The sequence below is a fragment of the Lissotriton helveticus genome, chromosome 3_1 (genome assembly GCF_964261635.1).
Source record: "Lissotriton helveticus chromosome 3_1, aLisHel1.1, whole genome shotgun sequence".
Lineage (NCBI taxonomy): Eukaryota > Metazoa > Chordata > Amphibia > Caudata > Salamandridae > Lissotriton > Lissotriton helveticus.
The window spans coordinates 972,560,341-972,579,006 of record NC_136061.1 but is presented as its reverse complement, the minus strand read 5'-3'; positions in this window follow the sequence as shown (position 1 = coordinate 972,579,006).

Sequence of the window (18,666 nt, the reverse complement as noted above, 5' to 3'; positions counted from 1 at the left end):
AAAAAGGCAGGAGTATTCCTTGGTTGGCAACTGTAGAATCCCGTTTGTGTAAGGCAGGTTGCCAACAGCTGTTTGAGAATTGCGATTCTCCTATTATCATAATCTGGATTTCATTAAAGACTCGGAGGCTAACATAATGCATATTCTTTTTTTTAAAATCTTTTTATTAACAGCTTAAAGCAAGTGATGGTCAACACAATTTTGCTATATAATTGTTACAGTGCACCATAAAAAACACAAAGCCGACACTTCACGGTCCATTTTAGAGTGAGTACATTAGCCTATCAGAAACCAATCATATTTCCGTCTCCCCCACTACGAGTTGAGGTTGGGGGGGTTCACAGATGTTCCCTCTGTAGTCGTTCCAGTTTGACCACACACCGCCCCCCCATTTCTTAGGGCACCCTCGTGCCGTGTATACTGTCTTCTCTTGGAGCATGCACCAGTCCATATCTTTTTTTCCAGGAGCCGATTTTTGGGGCCTCGATTGCCCCCCACAGTCTAGCAATGAGGGAGATTGCAATGTTCTGGGAGATGTCCATCTAGCAGCCTATCCTCCAGGGGGAGGCTTTTGGGGGTGTGGTAACTGGTGAAATAGTCTTCTGAAGGGAGTGCCTAACCTGCAAATATCGGAAGTATTCCGTTTGTGCATAGTGGGGTGGCCATGGTAAGGGTATTTGCCCAACCCACTTTGCGCTGAACTGTGTGCCATATTTGGACAGAGTGTTTTGTTGGCCCTGTGAGTGAATATCTGCCCGGTTTTGAATAAAGCGCCGCCTCAAAGTTCCCACCCGGAAGGAGCCATCGGTCCATTCCATAGCCCGGGTCATCGCCATCGCAGTATGTGCCCTGGTTGATGGCCAAGAGGTGTGCGGCCCAGTAGTACTTACTTAAGTCCGGGAGCGCTATACCCCCGTCGAACCATCCAAGTGTTCATTTCTGTGGGGATATTCTGGGTGTGCCCGACCAAAGGAGGTCCCTCTGGGGGGCTTCAATGGCCGCAAAGTATGACTGTGGGACCAGGTCGGGGTAATTCTGTAGGGCGTAGAGGAAGCGCGGCAATGGCATCATTTTAAAAAGAGCCGCTCGGCCCAGTAGGGACAGCGGGAGTTTCTGCCAGGTAGCGGAGTCTCGTTTTAACCGCTGTAGGGGCGGCAGTAGATTTCTCTCATATATTGTGGCTTTGTCTTTAGATATAAAGATTCCCAGATACTTAAAGCCATCCCTGGCCACTGTGATCGGGCAGTCTCTAGGAACAACTGGGGGATCGCCACGTAGGACATACAGAAGGGATTTACTCCAGTTTATACTGTAGCCCGAGTTCTTCCCAAAGTTGGTGAATATGTCCAGGGCTTCCATTAGGGACCTCCGAGGCCGCGAGAGATAGAGGAGGATGTCGTCCACATAAAGCGAGATCCTGTCCTCCCAACTGTCAGCCCACCGGAGCCCCTTCAATGACACATCCTGCCGAATCCAGGCGGCAAGTGGCTCGAGAGAGAGGGCGAACAGCAGGGGAGAGAGGGGGCAACCCTTTCGCGTTCCTCTGCCTAGTGGAAAGGCCTCAGAGTTTTTATTGTTAACGGTGACCTGAGCCAGGGGCTCTGAGTATAGGAGGTGCACCCACCCTATAAAAATTGGGCCGAAGCCCAGTTTCCGGAGCGCTGCCATCATGTAGGGCAATTCAAACGTGTCGAACGCCATCGTGGCGTCGAGTGACACCACAACCGCGGCCTCCTGAATAGCATGGGATCTCCCCATCACTCCATTAAGACGGCGGAGGTTAAGCACGGTGTTCCGGTGAGGCATAAAGCCCGATTGGTCCGGGTGGATCAGTGTGTTTAGGACTGGCTGGAGCCTGTTGGCGAGCACCTTGGCTAGTATTTTGGGCTCTGCATTTAATAAAGAGATGGGTCTGTAGGAGGCACAGGAGTCCCTCGGCTTACCTTCTTTAGGGATAGCCACGATTGTAGCTAACCGTTGATCCCGTGGTAACACTCCCCTCTCCTTGCTCTCCTCAAACATACGCTTGAGGTAGGGAGTAAGGCCATCAGGCTTGAGCTTGTAGAGCTCAATCGGGAAGCCATTGGGCCCAAGGGCCTTACCCGGGCGAAGATCCCTAATCGCCCGCCCCAACTCATACAGGGCGAGTGGTGCCTCCAAGGTGTTTTTCTCGACTTCCGAGAGAGCCGGCATCCGAATGTCGCTAATAAGGCCACAGAGTCCTCCTCCGGGCGGTCAGCCCCCCTGCTATACACCCTCTCAAAGTGTCGTGCAAATTCAGCGACTTTCTCGCGGGGTTCAGTAAGAACGGCCCCAGAGTCAGTCATAAGCTCAGCCACTACCCTATTTGCCTGCTGTTTTTTATCTAGCCAAGTGATGAGTTTACCCGCCTTATCGCCTTGGTCATATATTCTACCCTCCCTGTCTCGTGCCAGTGTCTTAGCGGGGTCGGTGGCCAGGGCCCTGTATTCCTCTGCCTTAAGTTGCATCCGGTGGGTGATCCCCGGATCTCCGTCAGTCTGCACGGGCTTTTCTAATTCAATAAGAGCAGTCTCAATGGTCACCATCTGGGCCTCCCTTTCTTTGCGCCGGCCTGTTATCGCCGACAGGGCCTCCCCCCTAAGGACGGTCTTGAAAGCCTCCCAAAAACCACAGAAGACTCTACAGACCCGTCATTACTCTCAAAGTATTGGTCTATTGAGTGAGATAGCTTCTTTCTCAGTTCGTCACTACGGAGATACCAGGCATTAATGGGTGCGATACAGCCCTCCCGCCGGTCCCCGATCGTGAGGTGGGCCAACAGCAGGGAGTGGTCTGATATACCTCGCGCTAGATGCGTGTCTTCCTATATTGTAGCGCCCTGATGCATAGGTGTGAGAATGTAGTCTAAGCGGGAGAGAGAGCGGTGCGGGCCAGAAAAGAAGGTGTATTGTTTGTCTGTTGGGTGTTTGAGACGCCAAATATCTGTCATTCTGAATGCCTCTATGAAGTCGGCTAGCCACATGCGCCCCGGTGGTATGTCCTTGGGTGGATGTCTGTCGTAGTCCCCTGAGGCCACCGCATTAAAGTCGCCCCCAACTAGGAGTTGACCATCAGGGAGGGAAAGAAGAAGCTTCCCAGATCTTGATAGGACTTGGTCTGGAGACCAGGCGGAATATATACCGATACCAGGTTTAGCCTACGCCCCTCCCATTTTCCTGAGACAGCCGCAAATCAGCCCTGTGGGTCAATTTCTGTGTGGTCAATAACAAGGGGGAAGTTATGCCGGAGAAGGATTCCCACGCCCCGGGACCCAGAGGTGAAGCCGGAGTGAGTGGTCAAAGAGTACCCCCATCTGTTCAGTGCGTAACACGTATTTGCCAGCAAGTGGGTCTCCTATAACAACACAGCATCTGGGAGATGACGTTTGACAAATTGCAATACAATGGTTCATTTTAGCTTGTCCCCCAACCCGTTGACATTCCAACTAAGGATCTTAAGGCTTTTGTCCCACTTCTTAGCCATAACCCTTTCTCGGTGGACAGCCAGCCCCTTGTAAGCTGGTGCACTGTACGGCTTTGCAATGACAGTACCGGTGTGACCATACCAACTGCCTCCCACCATCTCCAACTGTCCCCCTCCCCCTCCCCACAACACCACAACTCCCCACACCCCCACAAGCCCCCCCAACTCCCCCTCCCTGCTTCCCTGCTCCGTAGGTTTAGAACTACCCACATCCCCAATTAGCAGAGTGCCTTTCGACCCAACTTGGAATAGGGCAAAATTAACAAAACCCCACTCCTCCCTTCCTGCTAGACCTTTCCTATGAGGAACGTGCACCGGCCCCAACTCCAGCCGCGCCCCCCCCCCCCTCCACCCCACTGCTTTTCCTTGTTATACCCAACTCGCCCACATTCCACTCGGGCATGTCACACCAGTCATGAGTCTGTGTTTAAGCCCCCATTGCCTGCGCGGGGCAGTCGGTCAGTATGGAGAGGAGGTAGTGTACCAATGGCCGTGCCAGTCCAGTAGTGGCCCCCACTTCTTCAACGGAGGCCTGCTCACACTCCCCCCTCCCCATCAAAAATTGACTAGAAGAAGATACACACTTGACCCGCCCCTCAGCACCAAGTCACAGGATACTTTACTGTATGGAGAGGTTCACATCAGAAGTTCTGTCGTTTTCAGAGATCGGTCACTTCTCGAAGGGTCCCCCAGCGCGGGCTCGCCGACCTCGACCTCCAGGAGCGCTGACTCTGCTCATCAACCTCCGTCCTCCCAACCATAGATGCTGGCGATGCTGGTTGAGTGTCCCTCCAGTTGTCCCCGCCAGACCCATCTCGCGGCCTTGCTGACTCACGATCAATCCATTCCTGGACGTCTGATGGCGAGGTGAAGAACAGGGATTTGCCCCCTGCGATGACCTTTAATTTTGCAGGGAAGAACATCATGTATTTGACTCCTCTCTCCCGCAGCGCGGCCTTGACACCCATGAAGGAGCGCCATTCCCTTTGGACTTGTAGGGCAAAGTCCGGAAAGAACCAAATAGTGGCATTCTCATAGCTCAGGTCTCCCACTTGCCTGACCATCTGCAAGATGGCGTCCCTATCCCTATAGTTCAGGATTTTGGCAATGATGGTCCTGGGTGGAGCCCCTGGCTTGGGCTTAGGGACAGGCGCACGGTGGGCCGTTCAATCGTGAAAATTTTGGACAGCCGCTTAGGCTTAAGATGGTTAAGAATCAAGTCCTCTAGAAAAAGTTCCACGCTGGGCCCCTCCAAATTCTCCAGCACGCTCACGACGTGGATGTTACTCCTGTGGGCACGCCTTTCTTGGTCCTCGAGGCGCATGGCCATCTGGCGATGTTGGTGCACTAGTTCGTTCACCCTGTGTTCCATTGCCTTGGACAAGGACTGCAGTTCCCGGATATCAGCCTCATTGGTTTTAGCCTTCTCGGCGGTTTTGTTGAGGTCCGCCCGGAGCAGGTTGACTTCGATAGAAACCTTGTCAATTTTTGTTTCGAGGGTGGAGCCAAGTGTTTGTATAGCTGCCATAATGGAAGCCAGCAACGGTTCTTTAGTCCGGCCGACTTGCCCGACGCGCCTTCAGGATGCGGTGAACCCTTTTGCACTGTGTACTTGTCCAGTTTATTGGATTGCGTGGCAGTGGCTTGCTTGGGCCGCATTGTAGCTAGGAGCGGCTGTACCAGCGCAGCAGGGAACCCGATGTCTTCAGGTGGGCAGTCCGCCCCCTCCACTAGGGTCGCCGGCGTCTCCACCCGCCGTCTCCCCAACACCAGGTCAACCGTGCCCGTCCTCGCCACACCAATAGATGGTGCCCCCAGTCCACTTGCCGCCTATGTACTGTGCAGGGCCGCGGAAGTCGTCTCCACCCGCGACCAATGTAGGGGGGCCGTCTTATGTGAGAATCGCCCCCACGGGCACACCAGCCTGCCGTCAGTCTCACCTCCACACAGTAGTCACTGGGCGCTCTTTTAGATGGCTGCGAGCTCCTCCTCTCCGGATTGGCCCCCTCACTTCAGGGGCCGGCTAGGGTGACCTCCGCTCCTCGCTGTTACCCTCGCTGCGATAACTGTGGCCCACCGTGGTGCCAAGTGGGTCAGCGCAGTGTAATGTGCCTCTGAACGGTCAGCAATTGGTGCCCCTCTGTGGGCGAAGGATTATAGCCCCCACCGGGCCTTCAGCACACACCCGCGCTGGACTTCAGGGTCTCTTCGTGGCCCCACCTAGTCCGGGGCTGGTGCTCAGCTCCCCGGTCCTGCCAGGTTCCTCACCAGTCTTCACAGTGTTAAATGAGGCCTGCAGCCCACCCAGCCGACCGCTGGGGGCCGCCCGATGTAGCGCCTCGCTCCGCGGGCCCCCCCCCGCAGGGAGGGCCGCCCACACTGTGTCGTCGTCCGGGCGCCACCCGACTAGGCCGCAGACCCGGGGCCTGCCGTAGCGCCCGAGCCGCCCGCGAGGCTCCGGAGTGCCCAGCCGGCACCCGGCCTCAGGACTTTGCTTCGCCGCTCAGCTCCCGCGGCAGGCAGCGCCACCGGAGCGGGCTCTGCAGGGTCCGCTTGCTCCCGCCGTTAAAGTGACGCCAAGGTGAGTGGCGGTCACGAGTGCTGGACGGATCTATGTGCGGCGAAGGGTGGCGGCTTCACGGAGCTCTGGGCTAAGCGGCCATCTCCGTTGGCGCCTGGCCACGCCCCCCCCATGCATATTCTTTTAATGCAACTTCAAGTACAGCCACTTAAAAGTTACATCACAAAGCAAAACTCTAGAATAAACAAGTGCAACTAGGCAACAGCAGTACAGAGATCAGCCTCTTTTAAATGCAATGAGAGTAAGGTAAAAGTTCTTCCAGAGGAAACGAAGTTCAAATCAAGGAACTGGTATCATGCAGGAAGGAAAGGTCCTTGGTATCGAGGAAAAAGAGGAATCCATAGCTGCTTGCAAGGGGTCGCGGTGGTGAGCCAATTAAAAAGAAAAATCTGAAAAAGACAGAATATTAGGAGGTTGAACTTAACGCCCTAAGTAAGGGAAAGAAAAACAATGGTAATGTAAATGACATATAGTCAGGACAAAATACAGCCAAAGCAGAGTTATATTATAATTAAAGCAAAACAGTTCTCATCGAAGGAAAAAAAGAGAGTAACAAGATCAAGATTTACTACCGGGAGGGAGGGTAGGGATAATGTTAGCCTCTGAGTCTTTAATGAAATCTAGATTCTCTGGTCATGATAATAGGAGAATTGCAATTTCATTACAAGACCGGAGGCTACATTATGCATGTTGGTAGTCAAGGAGAACTGCATCAGACATGTGTTCGATAGGTTTACAGTAATGTTCTGCAAAGGTATAGGAACTAGACCCGTCTGCTGCTTTGAGAATGTAATCCAACTTACCTCCTTTCCAAAAGGATTGGCTAGCCATAGCCCCTCTAAGAGAATGAGCCTGAAACCTAAGGAGAATGATGCCTGCTAACAGCATAGCTAGTTTAACCCATCAAGCTATAGATGATGAAGAGACAGGTTTGAAGGGTTTAACAAAAGATATGAGAAGTTGGTTTGAACCAGGAGTGTGATGAAGATCCATCCTTGCATCATATTCTTTCATGCAATCAACCACACATAACTTTTTGCAAGCGTTGGACCTAGGATAAAAGATCATATCTGACATGGTTTTAGTTCTTTTGATAATTTCAAATCTGACACAGAAGGCGTCATAAGATCTATTTGATATTTCCAATGCTTTAGTGTCCATAACTCTATGGCAGGAAATTAAGCAAAGGAGAGAGGCTATTTTGATGGAGAGTTTCTTATTATCGAGTAAGATATTATCGGGCCAATTACAAAAAAGATCAATTAGTAGTTTAACATCCCAAAGGGTATCGTGTTTAGGTTTTGGAGGTATTTTAAGTCTGATACTTTTCATAATTATACAAATTATTGTGTTTTTTCCCCAATAGTTCTACCATTTAAAGGGGAGTGACCCGCAGGGATGGCAGATCTATAACAGTTAATAGATCTGTAAGAAAGACCTCTATCAAATTGTTTGACAAGAAAATTGACTACATGCACAATAGGAGCCTCCACGGAATCCAAGTTCCTTTACAGGCACCAACAAACCCATATTTTCCAGATGCCATTATATCTATAGTGTGTTCCGGGTGCCCAAGATTCTTGGAGGAGAGAAGAAGCTTGCGCCGAAAGACCAGAGATTTCATTAGCTCGCTTGACACTTTCCAGGAAAGAAGGTTCAAAGTCCCGTTCAGAAGAAGGGGATGATCCAAACCGTCTATGTCTCTTAGGAGGCCTGGTGAGGCAGGAAGTAGAAAGGGTATTTGGTGGGAAACATCCTTTACGACGCAACTTTTACCACGCAGTGCCTTTACAACGCAGGATTTACAACGCAAGTCATTACAACGAATTGCGCTGGGGAGCGCTCTAGGATAGGTAATAGTTTAATTTACTATCCAACACCTTCCCTACTATCCACGGGGACTGGAGTTGGAATAGTAAATTAAACTATTCACTATCCAGCACCCCCCAACGCAAGTCATTGTAACGACTTGCGTTGTAAATCCTGCGCTGTAAAGGCATGCGTAGTAAAAGCATGCGTTGTAACAACGTACATCCGTATTTGGTAAGTTAATTCCAAAGTCGTTGGGAACCAGGCTTGGGACGGCCAAAAAGGAGTCACTAGGACTATTGAAGAATGCTCTGTTCTCAAACTCTGAAGGACGGTCTGGATCATTGCAAAGGGGGGAAAGACGTATCCCTGAATGTCTTTCCAATGTTGGAGAAAGGCGTTCACTGTCAGAGCACCGGGGTCTGGCATCCAACTGAAGTAACTGGGGAGTTGGGACGTGAGTCTGCTCGCAAAGAGGTCTACTTCTAGGGGATCCCAGAAATAGTCTAGACTCTTGAATACGTTTTCGTTTAATTTCCAGTTGGTGTGACCTACGAGGATTCTCGAGTTCCAGTCTGCAGAGACTTTCCTTAGGCCCGGGAGGTATTCTGCTCTTAGGGAAATTTGGTGTTCCAAGCAGAACATCCAAAGTTTCTTGGCTAGGTTGGAGAGGTCTTGTGGCCCATAGTCGATTTATATAAGTGAGGGCTGACATGTTGTCCATCTTTAGGACCACTGACCTCCCCTGAAGAGATTGATTGAAACTCATTAGGGCATAAAGCCCAGCGGTTAATTTCAGAAAGTTTATGTGATGTAAACTCTCCGAATAGGACCATAAACCTCCCGTGTTCTGATCCTGAAGACAAGCACCCCAGCCATGAAGGCTGGCATCCGATTCCAGAACGTAATCCTGGGAAGACCCAAAAATGACTTTCCCGTTCCATGCATCCAAGTTCTCTAACCACCAAGTTAGTTCCGTCTTGGCTTCTGAATCTAAGTGAATTTGGTCTCTGTACCAGAGCCCGGAACGGAGGGTCCTGCCCTTCAGTCTTTGGAGGGCTCGATAATGTAGAGGGCCTGGAAAAAACGCTTGAATGGAAGATGAAAGGAGGCCCAGAAGTCTGGCTAGTTCCCTTACGGTTAACAGATATGATTTGAGACATGACGTATCTCTTTCTGAATCTTGGATATCTTTCTCGGGGGAAGCAAAAGCATGGACTTCACGGTGTCTAGCGTGAAGCCCTGGAATTCTAAGGACCTAGAGGGAATCATTATAGATTTCTTCTTGTTTATGACAAAACCTGTACTCTCTATTAGGTTCACGGGGGTGTTCAAATCCTTCAGAATTTGAGAGTGGTCTTGGGACATAATAAGTATGTCATCTAAATAAATTATGAGACAGATGCCTCTTTCTCTCAAGACTGAGGTAATGGACTTCATAACCTTGGTAAAGCACCAAGGGGCTGAAGAAAGTCCAAAGGGGAGAGCTTGAAACTGGTAAAGATGGATGTTCCAGGTAAATTGAAGAAAGGAGTGTGACTATTCCACCATATGAATCGTGAAGTAGGCATCTTTTACATCCAGTTTCACTAACCAGTCTTTTTCTAACAGCATGTCTCTGAGAAGATGGATACCCTTCAACTTGAAATGATTGTAGGTGAGATATTGATTCAAATCTCTTAGGTGTATTACAGGTCTCCAACCTTTGTCCTTCTTCTCTACTAGGAAAATGTTGCTCAAGAAACACTTGCCCTCCCAAGGAACTTCTACGATCACGCCTTTCATTAACATAGAATTTACCTCCTCTGCCACAATAGATTGTTGTTCTAATGTCAGGTTTAACGCTCTGGGGGTTGAAATCTGAATGGGTTTTTCTGTGAAATCTATTTTGAAGCCTTGAACGGTTTACAAAATCCAAGGATCGTGTGTAATTTGTTTCCAAACATGTAGAAAATGTTTTAGGCGTCACCCCACACACTGAATTAAAGAGGAAGAAGGAGGAGGAAGGGTACTTACTTGAGGTGTTGGAGGGGTTGAAGCCTCTGCTTCTAGAGCCTCTTGACTGGGAAGATCAACCTCGTTGGGGGAAAAAGAGGTGTTAGCCTGGAATGGGCGTCCAAAACCTTTTTGTCTTGGGAAGGGTCTTTGGAAGGGGCAACCGGCAGAATGACCCCTTCTGCCGGCCCTGGCAAAAACACCTGCACTTTATCGAGGGCTGTAAAAATTGCCACATACTTTCCCAGGCCTTTAATCATATTCCCGCCAAAAAGGAGGCCATTCGGATTGTTAGAAGGTTCCTTCTCTGCCATATTGCAGAGTTTGGGGTTGATATTGGACAACACAACTTTCCTTCTCTCAGTGTTAAGAGAGGCGTTGGTGTTGCCGAGGAGGATTAAGGTTTCTTGGCTCCAACCTCGCAAGAGGTCGATGTTGGGTTGCGACCTGTTAATATAGCTTCCCTCTATGTGATCAATCATGCGGCATAATGGGCCGAGCATATCAAGCAAGCGGTCTTGACAGCATTTTAGGGAGCGTTCCATGCCTTTCCTAGGGACTCTGCCAAATTTGAATAGGAATTTAATGAGTTTGGGGTCCAGGTTGAGTGTGAGGCAGTATTTATCCTCAAGGATGGATGTGGGCATTCGGCCTTCATGATGTTTCTCGCCTCTCTTTCAAGAGGGTGTTTGACCCATCTTTGATAAACCTGGCCACGTGTTGTTGTGGCCACCAGTGTGAGCTCCTAGGATGATGTATGTTATCAGGGGAGAACATTTCCCCACCGAGGGGTCAAAAATAATCTCCTTGGAAGAGGAAGGGAGTTCCTCCTCTGAGAGGTCGAGGTCAATGTCATCATACGTTTGGGCTAGGTTCAAGATGTATACATTGAAGGGCTCATTTGAATCATCATTAGATAAGATTGGACCCGTATTAGCACTCTGGTATTGTGAGCCACTTAGGGCATCCAAATGGAATGTGCCATTATTGGCACGCAGTCTTGTTGGGGTGCATAGGTCTCCCATATTAATTGAGGATCTTAGTCCTCCTTCAGTTGTTGAGGCGCATGGACCTCCCAATACAAAAGAGATGCTTGGATCTCCCATAGTGCTTTCATTATCTAAATTGTTGCTTTTTCTCATTTTTTTACCCCCACTCCTGATTATGTCAGCGGAATGCCCACTGAGGGGCGCAGATGGGTTAGTGGGATCGGGAAGAGTTCTTTTCCCGGCAACAATCTTAGCAATGGTCACCCTCATGCAGGAATGTAATTCCTTGTGAATTATCTTCTTGATGAGCTCCTCATAGGATTTAGAAGCTTAAACCTGAGAGTCGTCTGAGTCGACATCAGACATGGTGAAATGATGGTAATTGTCAAAAATAGTTAGTTAGTTGATGGAGAAAGGATTAGCCCAGGTCTCAAAGGAATTAATATATTATTCAATAAAATAAGTGTGCAGGAGAGCCGTAAACAAAACTCAATGGAGAAGGTTAGACAGCTGTTAACTGCTGTAGCGATCAGCTGATGTGAATAGAGGCGTTGCTAAGCAACCTAAGGAAGCCTTTCGGGCATAGACGTGCTTCGGGTTATTTAGCAAGGGTCTTTCCTCTAATGGGAGCCCTTCGATCACTTCCTGCTTTTTTCTTTTTTAGGTCTCGCTAGACGTAAGCAAAAGCAAAGCTTTTGCTTGCTGTCTATGCGAGACAACTATAGTAGTTACTTTTCGGGGAATGAGGACAGCAAAGTGCCACGCGCATTTGCAGGCCGAGATTCGACCTCGTGAGCGCGCACGTCGTCACTCACGCATACGCACAAAGAAAGCCATACACACACTGCATATACACACACGCACCCCCTCTTAAACATACACACGTGCACACAGACAGACAGACGCACGCACAAACACACTCAAACAGACACACACACACGCGTACACCCCACCCCCACTCACCCCTCCTCTCACTCAACTTACCTGTTCTGGCGGTGCACGGCGGCGGCTCCTTCTCCCGGGTGGCGGTAGCGCTTTGCGGGGCTCTCTCACCACATGAGAGCCCCGCCTTCCCCATGCGCCAGCCCGCTCTTCACCCGGTCCCCCATCTCGGGACCGGGACTCAATGCGGAGCCTTCGTGGCTCCTCGGGCAGCTCTCTCTCCCTCTTGCCGCGATGGGGCGGGACTTCCGGTTGGGGCCGCGCTATGATTGGCCGGCTTCCCAACCGCTTCCGGGTCGTCGCAGGCAGCGCGGCGGCCCGGCGGGGATTTGCTTGATGTGAGGCAATATGTCTTGTTTTTTTAAGATGTTCCACAGCAGCGCTGGCTGCTTTGCAGCTCAAAGTAAGTAACCAAGAAAAGCACTATTGCGTGGCCAGTGTGGTTCACCTCATTGCGCTGTTTTTGTTTACTTTAAGCAACGTTGCAAAGCAGTCTCCGTTGCTGTACAATATCGTTAAAAAATTTTAACAAAGTGCAAAGCCAAACGCAATTAAATATATAGAATAGTTTTCCCTGAGAGCACGTGACTGATGCAAACAATAAGCAGCAATTGATTACCAATTTACCGTGGGTGCTGGAGCAGCGTGCTGCTGATGTGAATAAGGCGCTTCAATATTCTCGCTCTGAGTTTTTTTAAACATTTGGATTACATTTACAAGTAATCCACAAGGTGGCACTCACAGCTAAGTTTTTATGTGAAATGGACACCGCAGTATGAAATATTATACAAAAAAAGAGCGGCGGTATCTATATGTGGCTGCCAATGTTTTCACCAATGGTAGACATTCATCACTGTAGGTGTATGTTAAATCTAATGGTGGCCGGTACTCTTCAAAGTATTATCATAAAAGTAAGCTCCCTGCTCGCGAGGTTTCAATAGAAAGCTTACGATTTAACTGACGTACACCGCATTATTTTCATACGATTTGCGTTTAATGCCAGGATGAGGGGAGAGGCGGGTCAAACGTTGCACTGTGTAACAGAGGTATGGGTTGGTTGGGGCAGTGGGAAGGCTGTGTCTGGTTGGCAGTCAGAGGGGGAGTTTGGAAGGTACTGCACTGTAGAAGTCTTGAACACAGATGCTGCCTTCGGATCGATTGTCACATAATGTCATGGCTTTAAGTGGGATGAAAAAAATAAAACTGGGTAGAGGTTTCTCAAAGGGGCCTGGTCGATATATTAATGGAGTGGCTTAAACAATTAAGCTGAAAATCTGTGCTAGTCATAATGTGCGTGCCATACGACTGCTATTTGGCTGTTTCTGTTATTGCCTCCACGTATATTGTACAACAAGTAACATTACACCTACAACAAGCCAGGACAGTTAGCTTTGTCAAAGGTTGTTAGTTGCATAAAATAAATATACTACATGCATACATACAAACTATTGCTTTTTTGTATATAATATTGAAAATGCTGTCGTTCTTGGGTGAGAGGTTGTGGCGTAATGGCTTGAACTGCCAACTTTGGAGCTAAGGAAGCAGGTTTAAGTCTCAGCCTCGGCTCAACATCCAGTTTTTCTGGGCATGGTACTTTGCTGCTTCTGTCATTGCATCCAGATATATAATATAACAAGTAACATTACACCTACAAAAAGGCAGTACTATTGGCTTTGTTAATTGTTGTTAGTTACGTAAGATAAATAAGTAACAACTATGGCTTTCTTGTATATAATATTGAAAATGTTTCCGGGGGTCAACAGGGGGTAAAAGACATTGTCATTTACAAAGCCATTACTTGATTAATGCAGGAAAAAAAACAATACAATTTTCAATGCCAATAGCTCAAAACAGCATCATTGCGAGACCTATTGCATTGTAAATGCTTGTTTAAATAAAATTTTAATATGTGAGCGTAGAGAGTACGCTCGTCAAAAACAGCGATGAGAGCGGGGGCGCGATGCGGCCTGCACTCCGTAAATTGGAGTTGCGAGGTGAGGCCTCGGCGTGCCCTGATTACGCGTTAGTGTTACGGTATGCAAAAGTGAGTAGGGTCGGGAAGTGAGACGGAGCGCTTCGGAAGATGAGCCGCTTCTGTGTAAAGCGAACATGGGGTGATCCAAATATGGAGAGGCAGCGTTGGATTGGTAACGAGGGCACTCGGGAAATGCCCGAGGGGCCAGTGTCCATTCCCTGTTGTGGGCTGCTTTTTTTTTAGCAGTCTCAGGGGCGATTTGTCAGTTTTCTGCATTGTTCGATGGGGCCATCAGCCCAGTGGGTGCCTGAGAGACCTTTCTGGAGGCAGATGAGCTTCCGTTAACTCCCTTTTATCAAAGGTCCGAGGTGTCACTCCCTTTCTCTCCTGGGGCCGGCCCATTTACATGAGCGGAGGCAAAAGTGGCCTCACTTGTATTCATGTGTTTCACCAGTGCAAGCTAATCCGTGCATCTTTTTATCCCCCCCAAACTTCGCCAAAGCAGTGTTTTGCAAATGCAATATGCAAATGTGGGCCACTTTTTTCTATCGTGCCCGGGCCGATTTTTAATCCCAATCCAACCCTGTGGAGAGGCCATTAAGGGCATGGCAGTTGAGGAATGAAAGAGCAGATTGGATACTTACGATGAGGAGGCACGGGGGTGCGGTCTGAATAATGAAAAGGCCGTGTAAAAGTGAATGTGAGGATGCTATATGGTGAAAGAAAGGTTAGATAACAGGAATCAGTTAGGTAACGTTATTATGTAGATAACATGAATCAGGTAGATAACGTGAGCAGGCAAGAGCGGTAGGCAGTATTCCAAAGAAATAATTAATAATAGAAAGAAAAAGAGTATAATTAAAAGGTGATGTGGTAAAATAAATAGTACAAGGTACAGAGCATAAGAGAAAACAACTTATCTGTCTTGACGCCGCATTCAAAAGAGGCTGATCTCTGTACTGCTGTTGCCTAGTTGCACTTGTTTATTCTAGAGCTTTGCTTTGTGATGTACCTTTTAAGTGGCTGTCCTTGAAGTTGCATTAAAAGAATATGCATACTGTAGCCTCCGCTCTTGTAATGAAATTCTGGCATCCCCCAGATGGAGATGGTCCTGTTTAAATCCCTTCAGGATGAAAGAATAGCATCTGAAACCTTAAAGTAGAGTGTGAGGGACTATATGACTATTAGACAGATTGATTGCCTTGTATTCAACAAAACAAAAAGGGGTGTTGGGAACGAGGTGGGAACTGTTAAATATTTGTTATGTTTTCCTTTGGGATTTCAAGCAAACTTGGATACCTCCCCTTACCCATGTAAAGGGAGATCGGGTCAATCCATGCTACACTTTTATTTTTTTGTGTTTTTTATTTCATATGTACAAAGAGTATTTTACTTCCTTCAGTTAAGAAGCTTCCTATCACCGATTTTAGAGAAGCATATAGCAAGCTACTTTAACTTAATGATGATGAGAGCATTTTTTTTAAGTGGGTACGTATTTAAAAACAGCAGTCCGGGCTCGATTCACAATGAATATAAATTAGAATAGTCTTATAGTCTAATGATACAGTTTCTGATTTTATATTGATTTTCTATGAAATACTTTTTTAATATGTACTGTGATTTTTAAATGTACTTTTATGGATACTTTTGTTTCAGAATAAATATCTAAATAAATTATTGATTGATTGATTAATTGATTGATACTTTAACCTCCAATCTGACAACACTAAATGCCTGAATGTAGTACAGTTTCATTGGCCACAGTAACTAAAATGTGCCTCTCAAATCACACCGCCAACGTGTAATCAAAAATGTACCTGACCGATACTTGAAGAGAACTTGCTGAATGAATTGCCACACTGCGGGGAAAACAAAGGAAAATGCGCACCACCTCGCAGCAATAGTATGACACGGAACGTGCAAGTCACCACAACACAGAAGTGCTCCACAGCCCGGAACAAGTTCAGGGAGTGCCCACAGCTAGTTACAAGCACAGGGTGTGCCCATCACCGGAGAAAACCTTCTGCTTTGGGTGCTCTACCAACTTCTGTCGATAGTACCACTGTTGTTGGGAACCTTAATGAAGCCACAGAGGTTCTTTGGGTAGTAGTGACAAGTAATGACGTCTTAAGATAAGACCTCACCACAAACACTAGACTGGAACTTCACGGACAGAGTAGCCACCTCCACACTAGACTTGACTTCACCAGGAAAAATGGTAGCCAGCGTGAATGCCCCAACGCTTCCATGTCAAACGCTACCGCAACCACTGGACTAGCAACTTCATCTGTAAAGATGGCCGCCAGGGCGATTGCCTCTACAACATGATGTCAATATCTGCTTACATGCTAATAATGGCCGACAGCTCGCAACAATTCAGGGTGAGACACACTGCACACTGCTTTGTGTTCCCCAAAAGACTTTCTAGGGAACACATGGGACCAAGGCAGGCTCACAATACTTCCTGGATTGGGGCGGCTGACAACAAATTCCACTGTTGCTGGTAGCTGCACGATAGCTACAGCATGCACCAGCAATCAGTGCTCTTCTCCAATTACTCCATTGGTTCTTCAGATGCCAGTGCTGCTCCATCCCATCCTCATCGCCATTATGGAAAGCATGGGGTCATCACAGGGTAAGAAGATTGGATATATTTATTCATTACAATGGGCCAGATGTAGGTAATTCCAAAAGACCGATTCTAAAATACCGAATTTTACCGATTCGGTATTTTAGAATCGGTAAATGGGATGTTGATAAAAATTCGGTTAATTATTGCCGAATCGGTAATATTCGGTATCATCCATTCGGTATTTACCGTGATTCAGTATTTACCGATTCGTTAATTCCCATTCATTCCTATGGGCCTCCAGGCCCATAGGAATGAATGGGAATTACCGAATTGGTAAATACCGAATCGGTAAATATCGATTCGGTAAATACCGAATCGGCTATTCCAAATAAGAAAAACCCCAGATTCAGCCAATCAGGTGCAACCACCCCCCTCCCAACCAGGAAGTGGCCACACCCATGCAGGTGCAAGCAATCAGAAGCTTAGCTTCTGGAGAGGCTGTGAGAGCAGAGCAGAGCCCCTGAGCCACAGAAAAACTTTACTGCTTTTGAAAGTGAAAAAATGGCAAACAACACTGAGAGGGAAGGTGCAGAGAGGAAGAGGAAGATCACATTCAGTACCATGGAGCTGCAGGTACTCGTGGAGGAGGTGGTAAATGAACACCAAAAATTGTTTGGGAAGCAGTCCCTGCTGGTGGCAGAATCTGCCAATAGGAAGATTTGGCTGGCAATACAGTCAAAGGTAAATGCTGTTGGAGTGACCCCACGGGAGATTGACGACCTGAAGAAGAGGTGGTACGACCTCAGGAGCTTGACAATGCGAAAGATGGCTGAGCTCCACAAACAGGCGAACCTGACTGGAGGAGGGAGGAACAGTGCCCTGACATAGCTGGAGGAGCTGGTGGAATCCACCATTGAACCAGACAGCGTCTGTGGGAATGGAGATGCAGACAGCTCAGCCAGAGCTGCCACCAGAAAAGGTAAGAGGCATGCACAGCAATCACCCCATCCCATCCCCTTCCCTTTTCCTTTCCCCTTCCCATCCCCTTTCCTTCCCCTATGTGCTAGTGTTAACCCCACTCCAGTAGAGGTAGCAATATACCCCAGCAATGCATTATGGGAGATGTAGTCATTCAAACACCTACCATGTCATACAGCACACCAAACAACAAGGCATGTGACACACATCAGTGATAAGCAAGCTGAGGCAATAGCAACAGTGTTTCAGAGATTAGAATTTAATTGTATACGCAGTGCTGCAGGACCACAGAGCTAATGTACGAATTTCTGTCTACAGGCAAGACATCTCGCAGGCGTACCAAGGAGAAGGAAGGCAGTGCACCACAGAGGGAAGACACACAGGAGGCAAGCACAAGTGCAGGGAATACCACACAGGAAACTGGTGCACCAACAGCACAGCCAGCCTCCCAAGACCTTCCAACTTCACCACAGTTCCTCCCCAGAGCGTTTTGGCTCCCCTCTACTCCTGTCCTCACCTGAACTGCTTGCGTCACCAGCTAACACAACACCTGCAGTCCAAAAAAGCAAGAGGCATGTAGTTTCCACACTAGTTCAAATGGAGCCATCAGCAGGTGACACGGTGGGGGGGGGGGTATACACCAAACTTGGCTGGTGAAGAAAGCACTGCCAATCAGCAGTCCAGCACCGAGGTGGCCCTCACAGGTACCAGACGCCGCAGGCCCAGAGACAGCAGTGATTCCCAACATGTTGAGGGTCTCAGTGTCTTCCGTGGACTGGAGGGTAGCATGGTGAAAATACAGCATATGCAGTGGAAGGCCATCCAGTCGGTGCAACGCCAGATGAGGCACCTGAATGAGAACATGGCAAACATAGGAAAGGGCATCAGCTCAATGGTGGATGAAAACAGAGATGGCAGCAGGCATGAGAGAGATGGCTGCGGGGATGTGGGACATGTCCCAGTCCGTGCTGCTCTTGTGCACCAACCTTGACCAGGACAGGGCAACAAGGCGGAAGGACAGGCAGCAAGCGCAACAATACACTAAGGCAGTCAACCGCCTGGCCACTGCCACGTCCCTACTTTGTAGGCAATGCGCAAACATGCAAGAGGGACTGGCACACATTAGCAGTGAAGTCTCCAGGGGCCTTGTGAGGGTGACAAGTGCTGTTGAGGTGCTGCTTAATGCGCAGTCAGCACATACTGTTGCTCTGGATGTGGGTGAGAGCGAGGAGAGCACCAGTAGGAGCAGCATGACACCCCCCCCCTATTGCTGACACACGGAGGAGTAGCAGGCTCCATGGGGCTGCCACTGCCCACACAC